General features: G+C 43.1%; 1 long non-coding RNA gene across 1 annotated transcript; it reads right to left on the bottom strand.

The window, feature by feature from the left end:
- Positions 1-233: 233 nt before the first annotated feature.
- On the bottom strand, positions 234-4,677 carry LOC144307550 (uncharacterized). The gene is made up of 4 exons (XR_013374396.1): positions 4,608-4,677; positions 3,262-3,398; positions 1,871-2,081; positions 234-344 (listed from the first exon to the last, which is right to left on the bottom strand). It is a non-coding gene; the product is annotated as an uncharacterized LOC144307550 (long non-coding RNA).
- Positions 4,678-8,506: the final 3,829 nt, after the last annotated feature.

Raw genomic sequence — 8,506 nt, 5'->3', positions numbered from 1 at the left:
TCCTAGGATCTGAGCTTCTGATCTTCAAAAAGCCAAAAAGCTGTAAGGAGAACAAGTCATAGCTCCCCCTGGGTTCCAGTTTCTCCAACTGGGAGCCGTGGTGGACCAGATGAACTCAATGGACATATCTAACTTTTACATTCTAGGATTCTAAGCTATTTTGGGAGCGGTGGTTATACACAAAACAAACATTGAGACAATTACTCAGGTGATTCAACATGAAGATCTCTTACCCCACTTCCTCTTTCAAGTCGCTAATTCAGACATAGCTTGACCCTAATTTCATTTTTACAGGATTCAAATGCACTATTTTCCTTGGATCAATTTCTCTTCTCAAACTTGACCTAAAAAATGTTCAAGCCACTTTTTAAAATTTATTTGTAATTTGCAACGTCTTACTGTTTTGTTTTGTTTTTTGGTGGAGGTGGAGCAGGGGAGGTGATGGGCTTTTCATGTAGCTGTTTTGCAGGGGAGTACTCTGTGGGGTTGAAATGTTTATTTTTCTGTGCTATAATTAAAGAAGTTAAACTTTATCTAGGGAGATCCTATTATCACATTTCAGGCATAGAGCATTTTCCCACTCACTTGTTCCTCATCCCATCCTTTTAGCCAACCCTGGCAAGTTTCTTATCATCAGGGAAACCAATGAACCCTTGGACAACCCAGTTGAGCTTCAGAAATGCAATGATTCATTCCAGTGAGCAAAGCTCTTAGCTGACAAGTGGCGTTTGGCCTCTTTCTGATCATAAACTTCAGCCACAGTTTTATTGCTGGGCCAATGTGTCTCTATCTGGTCAAATAGATTTTAACTGGAAACAAAAACATAAAGGCCCCTCAGTCTTGTAATATTCAGCTGACTTGATCTTTGTAAGAGTGGAAAAGAGAAAAACATCCATTCAAAGACTTCCTCTGCTTTCCAGAGGTTTCTGAGGGGCTTATTAAAAACATTAGTGAATGAAAGGAAAATCCAGCTATACTTTGCTATGTGTTTCCTGTCATGTTACAGAAGGTTAGGAAAAAGGAAATGTAGGTTATTCCAGTCCAAGCTATCGTCTTTTTTAAGGCTGTATATTTTAAGTAATCTTTCCCCCCAACATGGGTCTCAAACTCACAACCTAAAATCAAGAGTTGCATGCTCCACTGACTGAGCCAGCCAGGTGCCCCCCCACCCCTGCCAGTTGTCATCTTAAAAAAAAAAAAAGAGAGATTCCACTGAGATACTAAGGACTTAGAGTATGATTACATTTCAAGTGTTTAACTTGAAATTTTGGAACAAAATATTTTTTATCTACTAAATTGATGTCTAAAAAACAAGTACATGTTAAGCAATCATCTGGGTAATTGGAGAGAGGGACTTGTTAAAGGAATCTTATTAGTTTGAAACTGTATTTATTCAGATTTTGCATTGTGCAAATTCATCAGAAAGTTGTTCAGTTCTGCTATGCAAACAGATCAAATGTTCTGAAATTTCAAAACTAAGCTAATTTTTTTGCTTTTACAGATTAAAATGGGGGGAGTCTCTGCCTGTGTTGATGCAGTTCATTGTTTTTGAATTGGACTTGTAGAGTTTCTCTCTAAAACAAAGTCAAATATCCAAGGATGGATATATGTACAAAGATAAGGTGAAATCTTAGGAGGAGGGTAAATATATATTTCCCCCAAGTACTCATTTAAGAGATTATTTATTTATTTATTTATTTGAGAGAGCGTGCATGAGCGGGGGTGGGGAGCAGATGCACAGGGAGAGGGAGGACCCCCAGTCATGACCTGAGCCAAAGGCAAAAATGCTGACTGAACCACCCAGGTGCCCCTCCCCGAATCATTTATAACAGAGGGACACAAAATACAGAGTTTCACAAAATCCTCTTACCTTGCCTGTCCAAGAGAAATCTTTCCCAAGTCTTGATCCCTGATCAGGAAACAAACATTTTCCTGTGTGAGTAAGACTTTATATTTTCTTGAGTTCTACTTTGTTTTGGTCTTTAAGCACACTGATTCTTTCTGATTTGCTGACTGAGGAGGGTCTGAGGACAGGACCATTCACCAAAAAAACAAGAAGCCCTAGGATTTAGCATCCATGTCTGTGAAAGAGAATGTAGGTAGACTTAGCCTTCCCAGTCAAGAAAGCAATTGAATTAAAATGAGCTTATTTCTGGGGAAACCTGGAATCCACTTCAATTCATAAAAAATAGTAAATCATTTGCAAACTTGACACATTAACTATTATTAATAACAAATTATTTTCAACAAACCTCACACCTGTTCTGTGGCACACCAGGGAAAACATTTGGACTAGAAATTCTATTGTTCCTTTTGGCTTAAAAAAAAGTCTCATGATTTTCTTTCCCTCATCTTTATTTCAGCTCCTAAACATTATAATTGTATAAATCCATTTACACAAAGAGTATGAGTAATTTCTGGTAGTCCTTATGTGGTAACAGATTGTCTCTAAAAATACAATCTATGGAGTGCTCATTGTGTGCCGAACGCTCGAACAGATGCTATGCACATCTAAGACAAATCCACAAGTGTTCATGAAGGCCCAGCATGTGCCCAGCACGAGGCCGAGACTCCAGGGGAAAGGAAAAAAAATTGCTAGCCACTGCCTGTGTGTGTCAGGGACCTCCTGTATGTGCCGGGGAGACATAACATATGCACTCAAAATAAGACATGGCTCCTGCCCTCAAGGAATTTATCACCAAGTGGGGAACATGAGCTACTTATCCTTGAAAGGGATATGAGAGGTCAGGGTCAGAGAAGAAAAAGATCAATGCACACTACACTGGCATTATCTGAGAAGGCTGCTTTGAGGAGGCAGGACACAGAAAGAGCCTGGAATTGAGGAGAGGCTTGGGGAATCAGCAAACTTGAACATATAAAGACAGAAATAAGCCTGTGAAGAACAGGGAAGAGCATGGAAGGGCTGGCTCAACTTACCTTTTGATGGCTTTGAAAGCCAGAATAAAAAATTTGGACTCAATTCTATAAATAATGGAAAGCCCTTCAAGCAAAGTAAAAGTCGTGGAACTGTTAATATTTATATAGGGCCTAAGGAAGTCTTTCGTAGGCATTTCTAATGTGAGTCCCTGTAATCACGCTTGAGATGATCAGAGCTAGGTTACCAGGAGGAAACGTTCAGGGTGTTCCAATGTTTGCCCTGGTGGGTACAGGGAGATGCCACCTCATTCAGCATGGAAGCATCTGAGAGCAGGCCCTGCAGAGCTCGCTTGCCAAGCTTTGAGGCCCAGCTGTGCCACTCACCAACTGTGTGATCTTGGGCAAGTCACTTAATCTCTATGGGCCTCAGTTTCTTCATCTGCAATGAGGTGACAGTGGTCATATTTGTCCTCACAGGATGGTTATGATTGATGAGTTAACGTTTCCAGACTCAAATGTACCTGTTAAACAAAAAGTGGCAAAGGTGTCACTTGAAACCTGTTCTGACTTGCCTTCAAACCCATGTCCTGTCTGCTCCATCACCGGATCTCACAGGCTCAACAAGGAAGCAACGAGCCCGCAGGCAGAAAGAATGATCTGAGCATCTGGGCAGAGAGGAAACTGGGGTCCAGAAGCTGCTGTGGCACCCTGGGCTCAGGGAAGTGACCCCTCGTGATCAAGGAAATGGGGGAGAAGATGAGGCCAAGTGGCCCTGCTCTTATATCTAACCACAGACGGTCCACAGCCGGAAGTACAGATTGGTCTTCTAGAGAGCCATATGTCGTAAGCCTTGCCCTGTTATCACCAGCAGATTCTTAGGTAAATAATCTTCACATTCTCTAAGCGAAAAGCAGAAGGCAAAATGGGTAAAGAAAATGAGGAGCATCTTCTTTGTGGATGCTGAAGGGAGAGAAACTCGCAGAGTCGGTCACGAGGGCAGAAACCAGGGGTCACAGGCTGAGGCGTGCCAGGGCCCCTGGGCCTCAGACCTGTGTGCAGGGCCTACGTCGTGGGCACGATGCCTGTACGGTCAGTCACACGGGAACTCAAGGGAACCTGAGTTTGGTTTCATGCTCCGCTGCTCTAGTGCCTCTTAAAATTTTTAATAATGTTGGAACAAGGGACCCTCCACCTTCACCTCGCCGGGGGCCCCATAGAGGATGTAACCTGTCCTGGGCCTATGACACCAGTGACTCAATGAACTTGGCCCAAATTCCTCTCGCCCAAGGAAGAGCTCTTTCCACAAGGATCACTTTTGATAAACCTCTGGCAACCTCTTGTCTGGCTGGCTACTGGTCTCTCACGCCACTGTCCTCTCCTGTGGGGTCTCACACGAAGTGAGAGGGTGGGGTGCTTCTCCTGGTACACACGCTGCGTTTACATTTTTACAGTGTTTTTACCTCATTCCAAAAGTGTGCGTGCATGTGTGCGTGCCTGCGTGTGCTCAGGACGAGGGCCAGTGCCACAGCAGTCTTGGGGGGAGGGCACAGTGTCTTTGCTCTGCTGTTAGCTCCACAGCCAAGAGCTGGGGAGAGCAGCCCAGTGATTTCGCAATGTGAGAGGAGCAATTTGGCTTTTGCAGGGCAGGTAAAGAAAATGGCTTGGCTTGGCAGGATTTGGGTAAGCTCTGTGGGAAAGAAATTGTGTCCTTTTTTAAACTCTCCATTTACCTCTGTCATCTAAGCTGTGACCACAAGAATCACTTCCAATGGGCCCAGGTTTCATTCATCAGAAGAGCCTTGAGAAGAAAGGAAAAAGAAGGGAGAATTCTCTCCATTTAAGCACATAAAAAACAGAGGGTGCCCGGGTGGCTCAGGGGGTTGAGTGTCCAACTCTTGATCTCGGCTCAGGTCTTGACCTCACTGTTGTGAGTTCGAGCTCTGCACTGGGCATGGATAAAACAACACCAACAAAAACAAAAACAGAAGCATTTTGAAGGGAAGGGAACTTGGAAAAGTTGACATGGTGAGTTAGAGATTCACAGGAGCCGGATATTTTTATTGCATTCTATCACTTCATTGTAAATGAAATTGTTTCAGAAGCCTTTGAGGATTTCCATTAAATGGCACCCGGGTAAATTTTAACAGTTATTCATAGCAAAACTCTTTAAATAGTAAATGAGAAAGGTCACATCATGACAGCACTGTACAAGCAAAAACTCCCCCGACGCCCATGCAAAGATTTCTGTCAAGCATTTGTCAGGCACAGAGGAGGAGCTCAGAGGCAAAGCTCACAGCTGCCTTTGAAGCCTGGAGCTTTCAGAAGCCTGAGATGTTGGGCCACATACAGGTCTTGTTTACATCTGACCCACCCACCATGGGTCTTAGAATGCAAATGAATGAGATTTAGGGGCAACAGTATCTTTGAGGGGTGTCTTTGGTCTTTCTCACCTGAAAGCCCATCAGTTACTGACAGGCCATGTGGGCATTGATGTAACGTAGGAAGTCCAGACTCACATTGGGCTCCAAGCTTAGGCTTACATTCCTCCTCCTCCTCCTCTTCTTCTTCCTCTTCTTCTTCTTTTCAAAAGAAAAACACTCAGCACATTGCCTATTGATTCCTCAGGCTGACAAAATCTTCCAGTAGTTCCAAACGGTGCAGAGGCCCTGAGCCCTGAGCCCAGAGCCCAGAGGAGAGGTTCCCCTCTGGGCTGGCTGCCTGGCTTCCTCAAGCATGGAAGTGTGGATTCAGGCACCTGAAGCCTCTCTCTCTTCGAGCTCTGAAACCAGTCAGATGGCTACAGATTTTTTTGCTCTGCAATTGCTACAAGTTGCTGAATCACAGCAGAGAGGTAGCTTGTGACTTAGAAAACTTCTAGCACTATTCATTTGGTTTTATCTGGATAACCCTAATATTACTAAAATTGCTATAAACAATTGAATTAAGTAAATTTGATAGAAACAAAACTTAAAGGCTGATTTGGTAAATAAGTGCATAGGTCTCTGACTTGATTCTTCCTCTCCCCTTTTTTCTTTTTTGAGAGAGAGAGAGACAGAGAGAGCAGGAGCATGGGCTGGAGGGTGGAGGAAGATAGGAGTGGGAGGAGCAGAGGAGAGAATCTTAAGCAGGCTCCATGCTTAGTGTAGAGTTCCATGCCAGGCTTGATCTCACAACCCAGAGATCATGACCCTGAGATCGTGACCTGAGTTGAAATCAAGTGTTGGACACCCAACTGCCTGAGCCACCCAGGTGCCCCAGCTTAATTCTTAAATAGACAAATCAAGATTTTTTAAATATGTATTTTGGTTATCCCCAGAACTGGTAAATTAAAAACTGTGTGTGGCTTTTTTATGACATAGCACCTATTATATTGCCAATGGTTATTTCTTTTTCTCTAAGTAGTAATGACCTCAAAGTCTCCTCAAATCTGTCATCTACAATGCAAAAAAAATGGTCTTAAGACCTCTTTCGATCTAAAAAAAAAAAAAAAAAAAAAAAAAAAAAAGCACACACCTCTTAGGTGCCTGGCTGGCTCAGGCAGTGCAGCATATGACTCTTGATCTCAGGGTTGTGAGATCAATAAAAAATTTATAAGTTTGTTTATTTGTTTAGTACTCTCTACACCCACGTGGGGCTCAAACTCACAACCCCGAGATTAAGAGTTGTGTGTTCTTTCTACTGAGCCAGCCAGGTATGCCAAAAATAAAATCTTTATTTTTAAAAGATTTTATTTCTTTATTCATGAAAGACACACACAGAGAGAGAGAGAGAGACAGAGAGAGAAAGAGAGAGAGAGACAGAGAGAGAGAGAGAGAGGCAGAGACACAGGCAGAGGGAGAAGCAGGCTTCTTGCAGGGAGCCTGATGTGGAACTCGATCCCGGGACTCCAGCTTCACATCCTGGGCCGAAGGCAGGCGCTAAACCTCTGAGCCACCCAGGGATTCCCCAAAATAAAATCTTTAAATAAAATAAAAAATGCACATTGTGCCATGAATCGAATTATACCAAAGTAAACCTGTAAATTAAGTTTTGGATGAAGAAATTTCCAGTTTTGTAAGCCGAACAAATAATTTTTACCTACAGCAAACAAGTTATTTTTAAACCATGCTACCACATTTTTAAATCTCACCTGATCTTCATAAGATTATGAAAATCAAGAACAATGAATATGAAAATATGTCCTTTGTACTTTTCAGAGACCAGAGGTCTGGATGAAACCACCTGGTGACTCTTTTCCATGAAGCAAACACACCGGCAAAAGCAGGTGAAGGGAGGTGATTGAAATACAGGTTATCACTTTATCATTCCCAGGGTTAAGAAAACTCTTTGGGGCACCTGCCTGGCTCATTCCGTAGAGCATGGACTCTTGACTTTAAGATCGTGAGTTCGAGCCCCACGTTGGGTCTAGAGCTTAAAGAAAAAAAAAAAAAGAAAAGAACTTTTCACCCCTAGCTACTATGCAACAGACTTTTTTTTTTAAGACTTTATTTATTCATGAGAGACACAGAGGCAGAGATATAGACAGAGGGAGAAGCAGGCTCCTCGCAGGGTGCCCGATGTGGGACTCGATCCCTAGATCCAGATCACGCTAAGCCAAAGGCAGATGCTCAACCACTGAGCCACCCAGGCATCCCAACAAACCATTTTTTTTTAGTGCCTTTTGCTTCTTCATCCAGCAGGTATAAACTGCATATTCTTTTTTTGTGTGTGTGTATTTTTATATAAACTTATTTTTTATTGGTGTTCAATTTGCCAACATATAGAATAACACCCAGTGCTCATCCCATCAAGTGCCCCCCTCAGTGCCCATCACCCAGTCACCCCCACCCCCCGCCCACCTCCCCTTCCACCACCCCTACTTCGTTTCCCAGAGTGAAGAGTCTCTCACGTTATGTCTCCCTCCGTGTTATTTCCCACTCATTTTTTCTCCTTTCCCCTTTATTCCCTTTCACTATTTTTTTATATTCCCCAAATGAATGAGACCATATAACGTTTGTCCTTCTCCGATTAACTTACTTCACTCAGCATAATACCCTCCAGTTCCATCCACGTCGAAGCAAATGGTGGGTATTTGTCGTTTCTAATGGCCGAGGAATATTCCATTGTATACATAGACCACAGCTTCTTGATCCATTCATCTTCCAATGGACACCGAGGCTCCTTTCACAGTTTGGCTATTGTGGACATTGCTGCTAGAAACATCGGGGTGCAGGTGTCCCGGCGTTTCACTGCATCTGTATCTTTGGGGTAAATCCCCAACAGTGCAATTGCTGGATCATAGGGCAGGTCTATTTTTAACTCTTTGAGGAACCTCCACACAGTTTTCCAGAGTGGTTGCACCAGTTCACATTCCCACCAACAGTGCAAGAGGGTTCCCCTTTCTCCACATCCTCTCCAACATTTGTTGTTTCCTGTCTTGTTAATTTTCCCCATTCTCACTGGTGTGAGGTGGTATCTCATTGTGGTTTTGATTTGTATTTCCCTGATGACAAGTGATGCGGAGCATTTTCTCATGTGCTTGTTGGCCATGTCTATGTCTTCCTCTGTGAGATTTCTCTTCATGTCTTTTGCCCATTTCATGATTGGACTGTTTGTTTCTTTGGTGTTGAGTTTAGTAAGTTCTTTATAG

Source organism: Canis aureus, chromosome X (genome assembly GCF_053574225.1).
Source record: "Canis aureus isolate CA01 chromosome X, VMU_Caureus_v.1.0, whole genome shotgun sequence".
NCBI lineage: Eukaryota > Metazoa > Chordata > Mammalia > Carnivora > Canidae > Canis > Canis aureus.
The sequence above is the reverse complement of the archived record's forward strand: the minus strand, read 5'-3'. Positions and strand labels throughout refer to the sequence as shown.